Source organism: Dendrobates tinctorius, unplaced genomic scaffold, assembly GCF_039654945.1.
Source record: "Dendrobates tinctorius isolate UK_male_01 unplaced genomic scaffold, ASM3965494v1 ptg000462l, whole genome shotgun sequence".
Classification (NCBI taxonomy): domain Eukaryota; kingdom Metazoa; phylum Chordata; class Amphibia; order Anura; family Dendrobatidae; genus Dendrobates; species Dendrobates tinctorius.
The window spans coordinates 295001-312701 of NW_027362124.1; the positions used below are offsets into that span (position 1 = coordinate 295001).

The 17701-nt window shown below is 37.9% G+C and overlaps 8 non-coding genes across 8 annotated transcripts; 7 read left to right on the top strand and 1 right to left on the bottom strand.

Annotated features, from left to right (window-relative positions):
- Positions 1–3329: 3329 nt before the first annotated feature.
- TRNAS-AGA (transfer RNA serine (anticodon AGA)) lies at positions 3330–3411 on the bottom strand. The gene has a single exon. It is a non-coding gene; the product is annotated as a tRNA-Ser (tRNA).
- Positions 3412–9221: 5810 nt separating this feature from the next.
- Positions 9222–9297, top strand: TRNAQ-UUG (transfer RNA glutamine (anticodon UUG)). Its single transcript has one exon. It is a non-coding gene; the product is annotated as a tRNA-Gln (tRNA).
- Positions 9298–11818: 2521 nt separating this feature from the next.
- TRNAS-UGA (transfer RNA serine (anticodon UGA)) lies at positions 11819–11900 on the top strand. The gene has a single exon. It is a non-coding gene; the product is annotated as a tRNA-Ser (tRNA).
- Positions 11901–12551: 651 nt separating this feature from the next.
- Positions 12552–12623, top strand: TRNAQ-UUG (transfer RNA glutamine (anticodon UUG)). Its single transcript has one exon. It is a non-coding gene; the product is annotated as a tRNA-Gln (tRNA).
- A 1518-nt stretch (positions 12624–14141) lies between these two features.
- TRNAQ-UUG (transfer RNA glutamine (anticodon UUG)) lies at positions 14142–14213 on the top strand. Its single transcript has one exon. It is a non-coding gene; the product is annotated as a tRNA-Gln (tRNA).
- Positions 14214–15149: 936 nt separating this feature from the next.
- TRNAS-UGA (transfer RNA serine (anticodon UGA)) lies at positions 15150–15231 on the top strand. Its single transcript has one exon. It is a non-coding gene; the product is annotated as a tRNA-Ser (tRNA).
- Positions 15232–15882: 651 nt separating this feature from the next.
- Positions 15883–15954, top strand: TRNAQ-UUG (transfer RNA glutamine (anticodon UUG)). The gene has a single exon. It is a non-coding gene; the product is annotated as a tRNA-Gln (tRNA).
- A 1517-nt stretch (positions 15955–17471) lies between these two features.
- Positions 17472–17543, top strand: TRNAQ-UUG (transfer RNA glutamine (anticodon UUG)). The gene has a single exon. It is a non-coding gene; the product is annotated as a tRNA-Gln (tRNA).
- Positions 17544–17701: the final 158 nt, after the last annotated feature.

Here is a 17701-nt window from a genome sequence, read left to right on the forward strand (position 1 = left end):
GACGTCAAGCTGTTATGAGTTTCACACATGTTTTCTAATAGCACCATGATCAAGCTCAGTGATCAACCCTCTGGAAGACATCTCAGAAAATGAAAAGAAAATACAAGGTCTCAGTAAAATGCAAAAATCTGATTTAAAGTCATCATCAATGGGAACCATTCACAGTTTAAAGCTTTTCCCTCTTCATAATGTGGATTTGGAGTCAGTCAGCTCCAAAAACATCTTTAAAAATAATCCAAAAATGCTGAGAAGACTGAACATAATCATTTCCAAGTAAAAAAGACTTGATGTTCATTTGATCAGGCTTTGGAGCATCTATTAACCATCTCAAGTTTCCAAAAATGTCCAGCGGTTAACTGAAATTACCATATCAATCTTCAGCTGTTTTTCACTTTGAACAGCTCCATACCTATAATACAAGTCAAGGGTAAGGTTCGAAAGACCCTATAAAGGGTCCTGATTGACTTTTGTGTGCTACAAAAAAAGCCACAAAACACATTCAAAAGACGCCGAAAAGAATTTTTAGAAAAACACCACCAAAAATGTTTATAAGGCACTTTAAGAAATTCTGGAAAACACAAGAAAAGATGGCTTAGAGAAAAATCAAAAACACTTCCTGAAGCCATTTTGGCTTCAAATCCTTGTCAGATTCACCCACTTGGAAAGAGTGTTATGTGAATATTGACTCAAGTCACAGAGTATGAGATTGCTTGGTATGACATAGACAATTTTAATTTTTGCTAATCCTACTTGATTGACAGCTTTGACCATGGTATTCCATGAATCCTTGAACTCTTTTTTTGTCTTTTATTATGTGGATTTTAAATTGCTTGTTTCATCATAAACATTGGGCATCGTCGATCTGAGTGCAGATGGAAAAATCGAAATGTGTGCCCAGGTTCCACTGAGATTTTAATTCAGATCAAAGGATTCAAAGTCCAGAGTGCTAACCATTACACCATGGAACCAACCATTACACAGTCATGGCTGCGGCTTGTTGTGCAGAATAAAGCATATGAAATCGTGAACGATGGCGAAAACAGGCTCCAAAGCTGCAGTGCAAATCTGCAATCATACACAATGGTAAATTGATATCTTATAACCTTTCATTCCACAAATTTACCAACATTTCCACGATATCACAGCTAGGACAGTTTGAAATGTTGATGAAAAGTGGCTAGTAAAAAGATTGCTGTATCTGTTACTTGGAAAAAGTGTGAAAAAAATAAATTGCAAAACTTATACTGTTAGAAAACTGTTCATCCAGTAGTTGATAAAGATTAGCATTGCATGGTAAAAGGCTTCATCTGAGAGATAATTTAAGGTTTGTGCAAATCAAAGTGCATGTCCCAGTCCATTAGCCAGGACAGCGGTCTGTGGCTGCTGGACAAGATCAAGAGAAAAACCTCTTACCTGATGGCACCCATGGTGCTTCTTTTGATTAGCGGCAAGTCGCACATGTAATGTTGCTCCAGAATAGATTATCTAAAGAACAGTCAAAGATAAAGTCAGTTTGGTCCTAGAAACTCGCTCCATCACAGATCACTGTCATGGGGAATAGACTAGTAAACATGCAAATTGAACAACAAAGATAAAAGGTCAAAAAGTTATTGAAACATAGACGTAGTCGGCAGAATTTGAACCTGCGCGGGGAGACCCCAATGGATTTCAGACCACTCGGCCACGACTACTCAGACGTCAAGCTTTTATGAGTTTCACACATGTTTTCTAATAGCACCATGATCAAGCTCAGTGATCAACCCACTGGAAGACATCTCAGAAAATGAAAAGAAAATACAAGGTCTCAGTAAAATGCAAAATCTGATTTAAAGTCATCATCAATGGGAACCATTCACAGTTTAAAGCTTTTCCCTCTTCATAATGTGGATTTGGAGTCAGTCAGCTCCAAAAACATCCTTAAAAATAATCCAAAAATGCTGAGAAGACTGAACATAATCATTTCCAAGTAAAAAAGACTTGATGTTCATTTGATCAGGTTTTGGAGCGTCTATTAACCATCTCAAGTTTCCAAAAATGTCCAGCGGTTAACTGAAATTACCATATCAATCTTCAGCTGTTTTTCACTTTGAACAGCTCCATACCTATAATACAAGTCAAGGGTAAGGTTCGAAAGACCCTATAAAGGGTCCTGATTGACTTTTGTGTGCTACAAAAAAAGCCACAAAACACATTCAAATGACGCCGAAAAGAATTTTTAGAAAAACACCACCAAAAATGTTTATAAGGCACTTTAGGAAATTCTGGAAAAAACAAGAAAAGATGGCTTAGAGAAAAATCAAAAACACTTCCTGAAGCCATTTTGGCTTCAAATCCTTGTCAGATTCACCCACTTGGAAAGAGTGTTATGTGAATATTGACTCAAGTCACAGAGTATGAGATTGCTTGGTATGACATAGACAATGAGTGACAGACAATTTTAATTTTTGCTAATCCTACTTGATTGACAGCTTTGACCATGGTATTCCATGAATCCTTGAACTCTTTTTTTGTCTTTTATTATGTGTATTTTAAATTGCTTGTTTTATCATAAACATTGGGAATCGTCGATCTGGGTGCAGATGGAAAAATCAAAATATGTGCTCAGGTTCTATTGAGATTTCAACTCAGATCACTGGATTCAAAATACAGAGTGCTAACCATTACACCATGGAACCAAGCATGACACATTCTTGGCTGCGGCTTGTTGTGCTGAATAAAGCATATGAAATCGTGAACGATGGCGAAAACAGGCTCCAAAGCTGCAGTGCAAATCTGCAATCATACACAATGGTAAATTGATATCTTATAACCTTTCATTCCACAAATTTACCAACATTTCCACGATATCACAGCTAGGACAGTTTGAAATGTTGATGAAAAGTGGCTAGTAAAAAGATTGCTGTATCTGTTACTTGGAAAAAGTGTGAAAAAAATAAATTGCAAAACTTATACTGTTAGAAAACTGTTCATCCAGTAGTTGATAAAGATTAGCATTGCATGGTAAAAGGCTTCATCTGAGAGATAATTTAAGGTATGTGCAAATCAAAGTGCATGTCCCAGTCCATTAGCCAGGACAGCGGTCTGTGGCTGCTGGACAAGATCAATAGAAAAACCTCTTACCTGATGGCACCCACGGTGCTTCTTTTGATTAGCGGCAAGTCGCACATGTAATGTTCCTCCAGAATAGATTATCTAATGAACAGTCAAAGATAAAGTCAGTTTGGTCCTAGAAACTCGCTCCATCACAGATCACTGTCATGGGGAATAGACTAGTAAACATGCAAATTGAACGACAAAGATAAAAGGTCAAAATCTTATTGAAACATAGACGTAGTCGGCAGGATTTGAACCTGCGCGGGGAGACCCCAATGGATTTCTAGTCCATCGCCTTAACCACTCGGCCACGACTACTCGGACGTCAAGCTGTTATGAGTTTCACACATGTTTTCTAATAGCACCATGATCAAGCTCAGTGATCAACCCTCTGGAAGACATCTCAGAAAATGAAAAGAAAATACAAGGTCTCAGTAAAATGCAAAAATCTGATTTAAAGTCATCATCAATGGGAACCATTCACAGTTTAAAGCTTTTCCCTCTTCATAATGTGGATTTGGAGTCAGTCAGCTCCAAAAACATCCTTAAAAATAATCAGAAAATGCTGAGAAGACTGAACATAATCATTTCCAAGTAAAAAAGACTTGATGTTCATTTGATCAGGCTTTGGAGCGTCTATTAACCATCTCAAGTTTCCAAAAATGTCCAGCGGTTAACTGAAATTACTATATCAATCTTCAGCTGTTTTTCACTTTGAACAGCTCCATACCTATAATACAAGTCAAGGGTAAGCTTCGAAAGACCCTATAAAGGGTCCTGATTGACTTTTGTGTGCTACAAAAAAAGCCACAAAACACATTCAAAAGACGCCGAAAAGAATTTTTAGAAAAACACCACCAAAAATGTTTATAAGGCACTTTAGGAAATTCTGGAAAACACAAGAAAAGATGGCTTAGAGAAAAATCAAAAACACTTCCTGAAGCCATTTTGGCTTCAAATCCTTGTCAGATTCACCCACTTGGAAAGAGTGTTATGTGAATATTGACTCAAGTCACAGAGTATGAGATTGCTTGGTATGACATAGACAGTGAGTGATATAGACAATTTTAATTTTTGCTAATCCTACTTGATTGACAGCTTTGACCATGGTATTCCATGAATCCTTGAACTCTTTTTTTGTCTTTTATTATGTGGATTTTAAATTGCTTGTTTCATCATAAACATTGGGCATCGTCGATCTGAGTGCAGATGGAAAAATTGAAATGTGTGCCCAGGTTCCACTGAGATTTGAATTCAGATAACAGGATTCAAAGTCCAGAGTGCTAACCATTACACCATGGAACCAACCATTACACAGTCATGGCTGCGGCTTGTTGTGCTGAATAAAGCATATGAAATCGTGAACGATGGCGAAAACAGGCTCCAAAGCTGCAGTGCAAATCTGCAATCATACACAATGGTAAATTGATATCTTATAACCTTTCATTCCACAAATTTACCAACATTTCCACGATATCACAGCTAGGACAGTTTGAAATGTTGATGAAAAGTGGCTAGTAAAAAGATTGCTGTATCTGTTACTTGGAAAAAGTGTGAAAAAAATAAATTGCAAAACTTATGCTGTTAGAAAACTGTTCATCCAGTATTTGATAAATATTAGCATTGCATGGTAAAAGGCTTCATCTGAGAGATAATTTAAGGTTTGTGCAAATCAAAGTGCATGTCCCAGTCCATTAGCCAGGACAGCGGTCTGTGGCTGCTGGACAAGATCAAGAGAAAAACCTCTTACCTGATGGCACCCACGGTGCTTCTTTTGATTAGCGGCAAGTCGCACATGTAATGTTGCTCCAGAATAGATTATCTAAAGAACAGTCAAAGATAAAGTCAGTTTGGTCCTAGAAACTCGCTCCATCACAGATCACTGTCATGGGGAATAGACTAGTAAACATGCAAATTGAACAACAAAGATAAAAGGTCAAAAAGTTTTTGAAACACTCGGCCACGACTACTCGGACGTCAAGCTGTTATGAGTTTCACACATGTTTTCTAATAGCACCATGATCAAGCTCAGTGATCAACCCTCTGGAAGACATCTCAGAAAATGAAAAGAAAATACAAGGTCTCAGTAAAATGCAAAAATCTGATTTAAAGTCATCATCAATGGGAACCATTCACAGTTTAAAGCTTTTCCCTCTTCATAATGTGGATTTGTAGTCAGTCAGCTCCAAAAACATCTTTAAAAATAATCCAAAAATGCTGAGAAGACTGAACATAATCATTTCCAAGTAAAAAAGACTTGATGTTCATTTGATCAGGTTTTGGATCGTCTATTAATCATCTCAAGTTTCCAAAAATGTCCAGCGGTTAACTGAAATTACCATATCAATCTTCAGCTGTTTTTCACTTTGAACAGCTCCATACCTATAATACAAGTCAACGGTAAGGTTCGAAAGACCCTATAAAGGGTCCTGATTGACTTTTGTGTGCTACAAAAAAAGCCACAAAACACATTCAAAAGACGCCGAAAAGAATTTTTAGAAAAACACCACCAAAAATGTTTATAAGGCACTTTAGGAAATTCTGGAAAACACAAGAAAAGATGGCTTAGAGAAAAATCAAAAACACTTCCTGAAGCCATTTTGGCTTCAATTCCTTGTCAGATTCACCCACTTGGAAAGAGTGTTATGTGAATATTGACTCAAGTCACAGAGTATGAGATTGCTTGGTATGACATAGACAATTTTAATTTTTGCTAATCCTACTTGATTGACAGCTTTGACCATGGTATTCCATGAATCCTTGAACCCTTTTTTGTCTTTTATTATGTGTATTTTAAATTGCTTGTTTCATCATAAACATTGGGCATCGTCGATCTGAGTGCAGATGGAAAAATTGAAATGTGTGCTCAGGTTCCACTGAGATTTGAATTCAGATAACAGGATTCAAAGTCCAGAGTGCTAACCATTACACCATGGAACCAACCATTACACAGTCATGGCTGCGGCTTGTTGTGCTGAATAAAGCATATGAAATCGTGAACGATGGCGAAAACAGGCTCCAAAGCTGCAGTGCAAATCTGCAATCATACACAATGGTAAATTGATATCTTATAACCTTTCATTCCACAAATTTACCAACATTTCCACGATATCACAGCTAGCGCAGTTTGAAATGTTGATGAAAAGTGGCTAGTAAAAAGATTGCTGCATCTGTTACTTGGAAAAAGTGTGAAAAAAATAAATTGCAAAACTTATAATGTTAGAAAACTGTTCATCCAGTAGTCGATAAAGATTAGCATTGCATGGTAAAAGGCTTCATCTGAGAGATAATTTAAGGTTTGTGCAAATCAAAGTGCATGTCCCAGTCCATTAGCCAGGACAGAGGTCTGTGGCTGCTGGACAAGTTCAAGAGAAAAACCTCTTACCTGATGGCACCCACGGTGCTTCTTTTGATTAGCGGCAAGTCGCACATGTAATGTTGCTCCAGAATAGATTATCTAAAGAACAGTCAAAGATAAAGTCAGATTGGTCCTAGAAACTCGCTCCATCACAGATCACTGTCATGGGGAATAGACTAGTAAACATGCAAATTGAACAACAAAGATAAAAGGTCAAAAAGTTATTGAAACGTAGTCGGCAGGATACTGCACGGGGAGACCCCAATGGATTTCAAGTCCATCGCCTTAACCACTCGGCCACGACTACTCGGACGTCAAGCTGTTATGAACTTCACACATGTTTTTAACATGGACTAGAAATCCATTGGGGTTTTCCCGCACAGGTTCAAATCCTGCCGTCTATGTTTCAATAACTTTTTGACCTTTTATCTTTGTTGTTCAATTTGCATGTTTACTAGTCTATTCCCCATGACAGTGATCTGTGATGGAGCGAGTTTCTCGGACCAAACTGACTTTATCTTTGACTGTTCTTTAGATAATCTATTCTGGAGCAACATTACATGTGCGACTTGCCGCTAATCAAAAGAAGCACCGTGGGTGCCATCAGGTAAGAGGTTTTTCTCTTGATCTTGTCCAGCAGCCACAGACCGCTGTCCTGGCTAATGGACTGGGACATGCACTTTGATTTGCACAAACCTTAAATTATCTCTCAGATGAAGCCTTTTACCACGCAATGCTAATCTTTATCGACTACTGGATGAACAGTTTTCTAACAGTATAAGTTTTGCAATTTATTTTTTTCACACTTTTTCCAAGTAACAGATACAGCAATCTTTTTACTAGCCACTTTTCATCAACATTTCAAACTGTCCTAGCTGTGATATCGTGGAAATGTTGGTAAATTTGTGGAATGAAAGGTTATAAGATATCAATTTACCATTGTGTATGATTGCAGATTTGCACTGCAGCTTTGGAGCCTGTTTTCGCCATCGTTCACGATTTCATATGCTTTATTCAGCACAACAAACCGCAGCCATGACTGTGTCATGGTTGGTTCCATGGTGTAATTTTTAGCACTCTGTACTTTGAATCCAGTGATCCGAGTTCAAATCTCAGTGGAACCTGGGCACACATTTCGATTTTTCCATCTGCACTCAGATCGACGATGCCCAATGTTTATGATGAAACAAGCAATTTAAAATCCACATAATAAAAGACAAAAAAGAGTTCAAGGATCCATGGAATACCATGGTCAAAGCAGTCAATCAAGTAGTATTAGCAAAAATTAAAATTGTCTATATCACTCATTGTCTATGTCTTACCAAGCAATCTCATACTCTGTGACTTGAGTCAATATTCACATAACACTCTTTCCAAGTGGGTGAATCTGACAAGGATTTGAAGCCAAAATGGCTTCAGGAAGTGTTTTTGATTTTTCTCTAAGCCATCTTTTCTTGTGTTTTTCAGAATTTCCTAAAGTGCCTTATAAACATTTTTGGTGGTGTTTTTCTAAAAATTCTTTTCGGCGTCTTTTGAATGTGTTTTGTGGCTTTTTTTGTAGCACACAAAAGTCATTCAGGACCCTTTATAGGGTCTTTCGAACCTTACCGTTGACTTGTAGTATAGGTATGGAGCTGTTCAAAGTGAAAAACAGCTGAAGATTGATATGGTAATTTCAGTTAACCGCTGGACATTTTAGGAAACTTGACATGGTTAATAGACGCTCCAAAGCCTGATCAAATGAACATCAAGTCTTTTTTACTTGGAAATGATTATGTTCAGTCTTCTCAGCATTTTCGGATTATTTTTAAGGATGTTTTTGGAGCTGACTGACTCCAAATCCACATTATGAAAAGGGAAAAGCTTTAAACTGTGAATGGTTCCCATTGATGATGACTTTAAATCAGATTTTTGCATTTTACTGAGACCTTGTATTTTCTTTTCATTTTCTGAGATGTCTTCCAGAGGGTTGATCACTGAGCTTGATCATGGTGCTATTAGAAAACGTGTGTGAAACTCATAACAACTTTAAGTCCGAGTAGTCGTGGCCGAGTGGTTAAGGCGATGGGCAAGAAATCCATTGGGGTTTCCCCGCGCAGGTGCAAATCCTGCTGACTACATCTATGTTTCAATAACTTTTTGACCTTTTATCTTTGTTGTTCAATTTGCATGTTTACTAGTCTATTCCCCATGACAGTGATCTGTGATGGAGCGAGTTTCCAGGACCAAACTGACTTTATCTTTGACTGTTCTTTAGATAATCTATTCTGGAGCAACATTACATGTGCGACTTGCCGCTAATGAAAAGAAGCACCGTGGGTGCCATCAGGTAAGAGGTTTTTCTCTTGATCTTGTCCAGCAGCCACAGACCGCTCTCCTGGCTAATGGACTGGGACATGCACTTTGATTTGCACAAACCTTAAATTATCTCTCAGATGAAGCCTTTTACCATGCAATGCTAATCTTTATCGACTACTGGATGAACAGTTTTCTAACAGTATAAGTTTTGCAATTTATTGTTTTCACACTTTTTCCAAGTAACAGATACAGCAATCTTTTTACTAGCCACTTTTCATCAACATTTCAAAATGCGCTAGCTGAGATATCGTGGAAATGTTGGTAAATTTGTGGAATGAAAGGTTCTAAGATATCAATTTACCATTGTGTATGAATTCAGATTTGCACTGCAGCTTTGGAGCCTGTTTTTGCCATCGTTCACGATTTCATATGCTTTATTCAGCACAACAAGCCGCAGCCATGTCTGAGGCATGGTTGGATCCATGGTGTAATGGTTAGCACTCTGGACTTTGAATCCAGTGATCTGAGTTCAAATCTCAGTGGAACCTGGGCACACATTTTGATTTTTCCATCTGCACTCAGATCGACGATGCCCAATGTTTAAGATGAAACAAGCAATTTAAAATCCACATAATAAAAGACAAAAAAAAGTTCATGGATTCATGGAATACCAAGGTCAAAGCTGTCAATCAAGTAGGATTAGCAAAAATTAAAATTGTCTATATCACTCATTTTCTATGTCACTCATTGTCTATGTCATATCAAGCAATCTCATACTCTGTGACTTGAGTCAATATTCACATAACACTCTTTCCAAGTGGGTGAATCTGACAAGGATTTGAAGCCAAAATGGCTTCAGGAAGTGTTTTTGATTTTTCTCTAAGACATCTTTTCTTGTGTTTTCCAGAATTTCCTAAAGTGCCTTATAAACATTTTTGGTGGTGTTTTTCTAAAAATTCTTTTCGGCGTCTTTTGAATGTGTTTTGTTGCTTTTTTTGTAGCACACAAAAGTCATTCAGGACCCTTTATAGGGTCTTTCGAACCTTACCGTTGACTTGTAGTATAGGTATGGAGCTGTTCAAAGTGAAAAACAGCTGAAGATTGATATGGTAATTTCAGTTCTAATTTCAGAGCTGACTGACTCCAAATCCACATTATGAAGAGGGAAAAGCTTTAAACTGTGAATGGTTCCCATTGATGATGACTTTAAATCAGATTTTTGCATTTTACTGAGACCTTGTATTTTCTTTTCATTTTCTGAGATGTCTTCCAGAGGGTTGATCACTGAGCTTGATCATGGTGCTATTAGAAAACGTGTGTGAAACTCATAACAGCTTGAAGTCCGAGTAGTCGTGTCCGAGTGGTTAAGGCGATAAGCAAGAAATCCATTGGGGTCTCCCCGCGCAGGTGCAAATCCTGCCGACTACGTCTATGTTTCAATAACTTTTTGACCTTTTATCTCTGTTGTTCAATTTGCATGTTTACTAGTCTATTACCCCATGACTGTGATCTGTGATGGAGCGAGTTTCTTGGACCAAACTGACTTTATCTTTGACTGTTCTTTAGATAATCTATTCTGGAGCAACATTACATGTGCGACTTGCCGCTAATCAAAAGAAGCACCGTGGGTGCCATCAGGTAAGAGGTTTTTCTCTTGATCTTGTCCAGCAGCCACAGACCTCTGTCCTGGCTAATGGACTGGGACATGCACTTTGATTTGCACAAACCTTAAATTATCTCTCAGATGAAGCCTTTTACCATGCAATGCTAATCTTTATCGACTACTGGATGAACAGTTTTCTAACAGTATACGTTTTGCAATTTATTTTTTTCACAATTTTTCCAAGTAACAGATACAGCAATCTTTTTACTAGCCACTTTTCATCAACATTTCAAACTGTCCTAGCTGTGATATCGTGGAAATGTTGGTAAATTTGTGGAATGAAAGGTTATAAAATATCAATTTACCATTGTGTATGATTGCAGATTTGCACTGCAGCTTTGGAGCCTGTTTTCGAAATCGTTCACGATTTCATATGCTTTATTCAGCACAACAAGCCGCAGCCATGACTGTGTCATGGTTGGTTCCATGGTGGGCTTTGAATCCAGTGATCTGAGTTCAAATCTCAGTGCAACCTGGGCACTCATTTTGATTTTTCCATCTGCACTCAGATCGACGATGCCCAATGTTTATGATGAAACAAGCAATTTAAAATCCACATAAAAAAAGACAAAAAAAGAGTTCAAGGATTCATGGAATACCATGGTCAAAGCTGTCAATCAAGTAGGATTAGCAAAAATTAAAATTGTCTTTATCACTCATTGTCTATGTCACTCATTGTCTATGTCATACCAAGCAATCTCATACTCTGTGACTTGAGTCAATATTCACATAACACTCTTTCCAAGTGGGTGAATCTGACAAGGATTTGAAGCCAAAATGGCTTCAGGAAGTGTTTTTGATTTTTCTCTAAGCCATCTTTTCTTGTGTTTTCCAGAATTTCCTAAAGTGCCTTATAAACATTTTTGGTGGTGTTTTTCTAAAAATTCTTTTCGGCGTCTTTTGAATGTGTTTTGTGGCTTTTTTTGTAGCACACAAAAGTCAATCAGGACCCTTTATAGGGTCTTTCGAACCTTACCGTTGACTTGTAGTATAGGTATGGAGCTGTTCAAAGTGAAAAACATCTGAAGATTGATATGGTAATTTCAGTTAACCGCTGGACATTTTTGGAAACTTGACATGGTTAATAGACGCTCCAAAGACTGATCAAATGAACACCAAGTCTTTTTTACTTGGAAATGATTATTTTCAGTCTTCTCAGCATTTTCGGATTATTTTTAAGGATGTTTTTGGAGCTGACTGACTCCAAATCCACATTATGAAGAGGGAAAAGCTTTAAACTGTGAATGGTTCCCATTGATGATGACTTTAAATCAGATTTTTGCATTTTACTGAGACCTTGTATTTTCTTTTCATTTTCTGAGATGTCTTCCAGAGGATTGATCACTGAGCTTGATCATGGTGCTATTAGAAAACGTGTGTGAAACTCATAACAGCTTGACGTCCGAGTAGTCGTGGCCGAGTGGTTAAGGCTATGGACTTGAAATCTATTGGGGTCTCCCCGCGCAGGTTCAAATCCTGCCGATTACGTCTATGTTTCAATATCTTTTTGACCTTTTATCTTTGTTCAATTTGCATGTTTACTAGTCTATTCCCCATGACAGTGATCTGTGATGGAGCGAGTTTCCAGGACCAAACTGACTTTATCTTTGACTGTTCTTTAGATAATCTATTCTGTAGCAACATTACATGTGCTACTTGCCGCTAATCAAAAGAAGCACCGTGGGTGCCATCAGGTAAGAGGATTTTCTCTTGATCTTGTCCAGCAGCCACAGACCGCTGTCCTGGCTAATGGACTGGGACATGCACTTTGATTTGCACAAACCTTAAATTATCTCTCAGATGAAGCCTTTTACCATGCAATGCTAATCTTTATCGACTACTGAATGAACAGTTTTCTAACAGTATAAGTTTTGCAATTTATTTTTTTCACACTTTTTCCAAGTAACAGATACAGCAATCTTTTCACTAGCCACTTTTCATCAACATTTCAAACTGCGCTAGCTGTGATATCGTGGAAATGTTGGTAAATTTGTGGAATGAAAGGTTATAAGATATCAATTTACCATTGTCTATGAATGCAGATTTGCACTGCAGCTTTGGAGCCTTTTTTCGCCATCGTTCACGATTTCATATGCTTTATTCAGCACAACAAGCCGCAGCCATGTCTGAGGCATGGTTGGTTCCATGGTGTAATGGTTAGCACGCTGGACTTTGAATCCAGTGATCTGAGTTCAAATCTCAGTGGAACCTGGGCACACATTTCGGTATTTCCATCTGCACTCAGATCGACGATGCCCAATGTTTAAGATGAAACAAGCAATTTAAAATCCACATAATAAAAGACAAAAAAAAGTTCAAGGATTCATGGAATACCAAGGTCAAAGCTGTCAATCAAGTAGGATTAGCATAAATTAAAATTGTCTATATCATTCATTTTCTATGTCACTCATTGTCTATGTCATACCAAGCAATCTCATACTCTGTGACTTGAGTCAATATTCACATAACACTCTTTCCAAGTGGGTGAATCTGACAAGGATTTGAAGCCAAAATGGCTTCAGGAAGTGTTTTTGATTTTTCTTGTGTTTTCCAGAATTTCCTAAAGTGCCTTATAAACATTTTTGGTGGTGTTTTTCTAAAAATTCTTTTCGGCGTCTTTTGAATGTGTTTTGTGGCTTTTTTTGTAGCACACAAAAGTCATTCAGGACCCTTTATAGGGTCTTTCGAACCTTACCGTTGACTTGTAGTATAGGTATGGAGCTGTTCAAAGTGAAAAACAGCTGAAGATTGATATGGTAATTTCAGTTCTAATTTCAGAGCTGACTGACTCCAAATCCACATTATGAAGAGGGAAAAGCTTTAAACTGTGAATGGTTCCCATTGATGATGACTTTAAATCAGATTTTTGCATTTTACTGAGACCTTGTATTTTCTTTTCATTTTCTGAGATGTCTTCCAGAGGGTTGATCACTGAGCTTGATCATGGTGCTATTAGAAAACGTGTGTGAAACTCATAACAGCTTGAAGTCCGAGTAGTCGTGTCCGAGTGGTTAAGGCGATAAGCAAGAAATTCATTGGGGTCTCCCCGCGCAGGTGCAAATCCTGCCGACTACGTCTATGTTTCAATAACTTTTTGACCTTTTATCTCTGTTGTTCAATTTGCATGTTTACTAGTCTATTCCCCATGACAGTGATCTGTGATGGAGCGAGTTTCTTGGACCAAACTGACTTTATCTTTGACTGTTCTTTAGATAATCTATTCTGGAGCAACATTATATGTGCGACTTGCCGCTAATCAAAAGAAGCACCGTGGGTGCCATCAGGTAAGAGGTTTTTCTCTTGATCTTGTCCAGCAGCCACAGACCTCTGTCCTGGCTAATGGACTGGGACATGCACTTTGATTTGCACAAACCTTAAATTATCTCTCAGATGAAGCCTTTTACCATGCAATGCTAATCTTTATCGACTACTGGATGAACAGTTTTCTAACAGTATACGTTTTGCAATTTATTTTTTTCACACTTTTTCCAAGTAACAGATACAGCAATCTTTTTACTAGCCACTTTTCATCAACATTTCAAACTGTCCTAGCTGTGATATCGTGGAAATGTTGGTAAATTTGTGGAATGAAAGGTTATAAAATATCAATTTACCATTGTGTATGATTGCAGATTTGCACTGCAGCTTTGGAGCCTGTTTTCGCCATCGTTCACGATTTCATATGCTTTATTCAGCACAACAAGCCGCAGCCATGACTGTGTCATGGTTGGTTCCATGGTGTAATGGTTAGCACTCTGGACTTTGAATCCAGTGATCTGAGTTCAAATCTCAGTGGAACCTGGGCTCAGGACTCATTTTGATTTTTCCATCTGCACTCAGATCGACGATGCCCAATGTTTATGATGAAACAAGCAATTTAAAATCCACATAATAAAAGACAAAAAAAGAGTTCAAGGATTCATGGAATACCATGGTCAAAGCTGTCAATCAAGTAGGATTAGCAAAAATTAAAATTGTCTTTATCACTCATTGTCTATGTCACTCATTGTCTATGTCATACCAAGCAATCTCATACTCTGTGACTTGAGTCAATATTCACATAACACTCTTTCCAAGTGGGTGAATCTGACAAGGATTTGAAGCCAAAATGGCTTCAGGAAGTGTTTTTGATTTTTCTCTAAGCCATCTTTTCTTGTGTTTTCCAGAATTTCCTAAAGTGCCTTATAAACATTTTTGGTGGTGTTTTTCTAAAAATTCTTTTCGGCGTCTTTTGAATGTGTTTTGTGGCTTTTTTTGTAGCACACAAAAGTCAATCAGGACCCTTTATAGGGTCTTTCGAACCTTACCGTTGACTTGTAGTATAGGTATGGAGCTGTTCAAAGTGAAAAACATCTGAAGATTGATATGGTAATTTCAGTTAACCGCTGGACATTTTTGGAAACTTGACATGGTTAATAGACGCTCCAAAGACTGATCAAATGAACACCAAGTCTTTTTTACTTGGAAATGATTATTTTCAGTCTTCTCAGCATTTTCGGATTATTTTTAAGGATGTTTTTGGAGCTGACTGACTCCAAATCCACATTATGAAGAGGGAAAAGCTTTAAACTGTGAATGGTTCCCATTGATGATGACTTTAAATCAGATTTTTGCATTTTACTGAGACCTTGTATTTTCTTTTCATTTTCTGAGATGTCTTCCAGAGGGTTGATCACTGAGCTTGATCATGGTGCTATTAGAAAACGTGTGTGAAACTCATAACAGCTTGACGTCCGAGTAGTCGTGGCCGAGTGGTTAAGGCTATGGACTTGAAATCCATTGGGGTCTCTCCGCGCAGGTTCAAATCCTGCCGATTACGTCTATGTTTCAATATCTTTTTGACCTTTTATCTTTGTTCAATTTGCATGTTTACTAGTCTATTCCCCATGACAGTGATCTGTGATGGAGCGAGTTTCCAGGACCAAACTGACTTTATCTTTGACTGTTCTTTAGATAATCTATTCTGTAGCAACATTACATGTGCTACTTGCCGCTAATCAAAAGAAGCACCGTGGGTGCCATCAGGTAAGAGGATTTACTCTTGATCTTGTCCAGCAGCCACAGACCGCTGTCCTGGCTAATGGACTGGGACATGCACTTTGATTTGCACAAACCTTAAATTATCTCTCAGATGAAGCCTTTTACCATGCAATGCTAATCTTTATCGACTACTGGATGAACAGTTTTCTAACAGTATAAGTTTTGCAATTTATTTTTTTCACACTTTTTCCAAGTAACAGATACAGCAATCTTTTCACTAGCCACTTTTCATCAACATTTCAAACTGCGCTAGCTGTGATATCGTGGAAATGTTGGTAAATTTGTGGAATGAAAGGTTATAAGATATCAATTTACCATTGTGTATGAATGCAGATTTGCACTGCAGCTTTGGAGCCTGTTTTCGCCATCGTTCACGATTTCATATGCTTTATTCAGCACAACAAGCCGCAGCCATGTCTAAGGCATGGTTGGTTCCATGGTGTAATGGTAAGCACGCTGGACTTTGAATCCAGTAATCTGAGTTCAAATCTCAGTGGAACCTGGGCACACATTTCGATTTTTCCATCTGCACTCAGATCGACGATGCCCAATGTTTAAGATGAAACAAGCAATTTAAAATCCACATAATAAAGACAAAAAAAAGTTCAAGGATTCAAAGCTGTCAATCAAGTAGGATTAGCAAAAATTAAAATTGTCTATATCACTCATTTTCTATGTCACTCATTGTCTATGTCATACCAAGCAATCTCATACTCTGTGACTTGAGTCAATATTCACATAACACTCTTTCCAAGTGGGTGAATCTGACAAGGATTTGAAGCCAAAATGGCTTCAGCAAGTGTTTTTGATGTTTCTCTAAGCAATCTTTTCTTGTGTTTTTCAGAATTTCCTAAAGTGCCTTATAAACATTTTTGGTGGTGTTTTTCTAAAAATTCTTTTCGGCATCTTTTGAATGTGTTTTGTGGCTTTTTTTGTAGCACACAAAAGTCAATCAGGACCCTTTATAGGGTCTTTCGAACCTTACCATTGACTTGTAGTATAGGTATGGAGCTGTTCAAAGTGAAAAACAGCTGAAGATTGATATGGTAATTTCAGTTCTAATTTCAGAGCTGACTGACTCCAAATCCACATTATGAAGAGGGAAAAGCTTTAAACTGTGAATGGTTCCCATTGATGATTACTTTAAATCAGATTTTTGCATTTTACTGAGACCTTGTATTTTCTTTTCATTTTCTGAGATGTCTTCCAGAGGGTTGATCACTGAGCTTGATCATGGTGCTATTAGAAAACGTGTGTGAAACCCATAACAGCTTGAAGTCCGAGTAGTCGTGTCCGAGTGGTTAAGGCGATAAGCAAGAAATCCATTGGGGTCTCCCCGCGCAGGTGCAAATCCTGCCGACTACGTCTATGTTTCAATAACTTTTTGACCTTTTATCTCTGTTGTTCAATTTGCATGTTTACTAGTCTATTCCCCATGACTGTGATCTGTGATGGAGCGAGTTTCTTGGACCAAACTGACTTTATCTTTGACTGTTCTTTAGATAATCTATTCTGGAGCAACATTACATGTGCGACTTGCCGCTAATCAAAAGAAGCACCGTGGGTGCCATCAGGTAAGAGGTTTTTCTCTTGATCTTGTCCAGCAGCCACAGACCTCTGTCCTGGCTAATGGACTGGGACATGCACTTTGATTTGCACAAACCTTAAATTATCTCTCAGATGAAGCCTTTTACCATGCAATGCTAATCTTTATCGACTACTGGATGAACAGTTTTCTAACAGTATACGTTTTGCAATTTATTTTTTTCACACTTTTTCCAAGTAACAGATACAGCAATCTTTTTACTAGCCACTTTTCATCAACATTTCTAACTGTCCTAGCTGTGATATCGTGGAAATGTTGGTAAATTTGTGGAATGAAAGGTTATAAAATATCAATTTACCATTGTGTATGATTGCAGATTTGCACTGCAGCTTTGGAGCCTGTTTTCGCCATCGTTCACGATTTCATATGCTTTATTCAGCACAACAAGCCGCAGCCATGACTGTGTCATGGTTGGTTCCATGGTGTAATGGTTAGCACTCTGGACTTTGAATCCAGTGATCTGAGTTCAAATCTCAGTGGAACCTGGGCACTCATTTTGATTTTTCCATCTGCACTCAGATCGACGATGCCCAATGTTTATGATGAAACAAGCAATTTAAAATCCACATAATAAAAGACAAAAAAAGAGTTCAAGGATTCATGGAATACTATCGTCAAAGCTGTCAATCAAGTAGGATTAGCA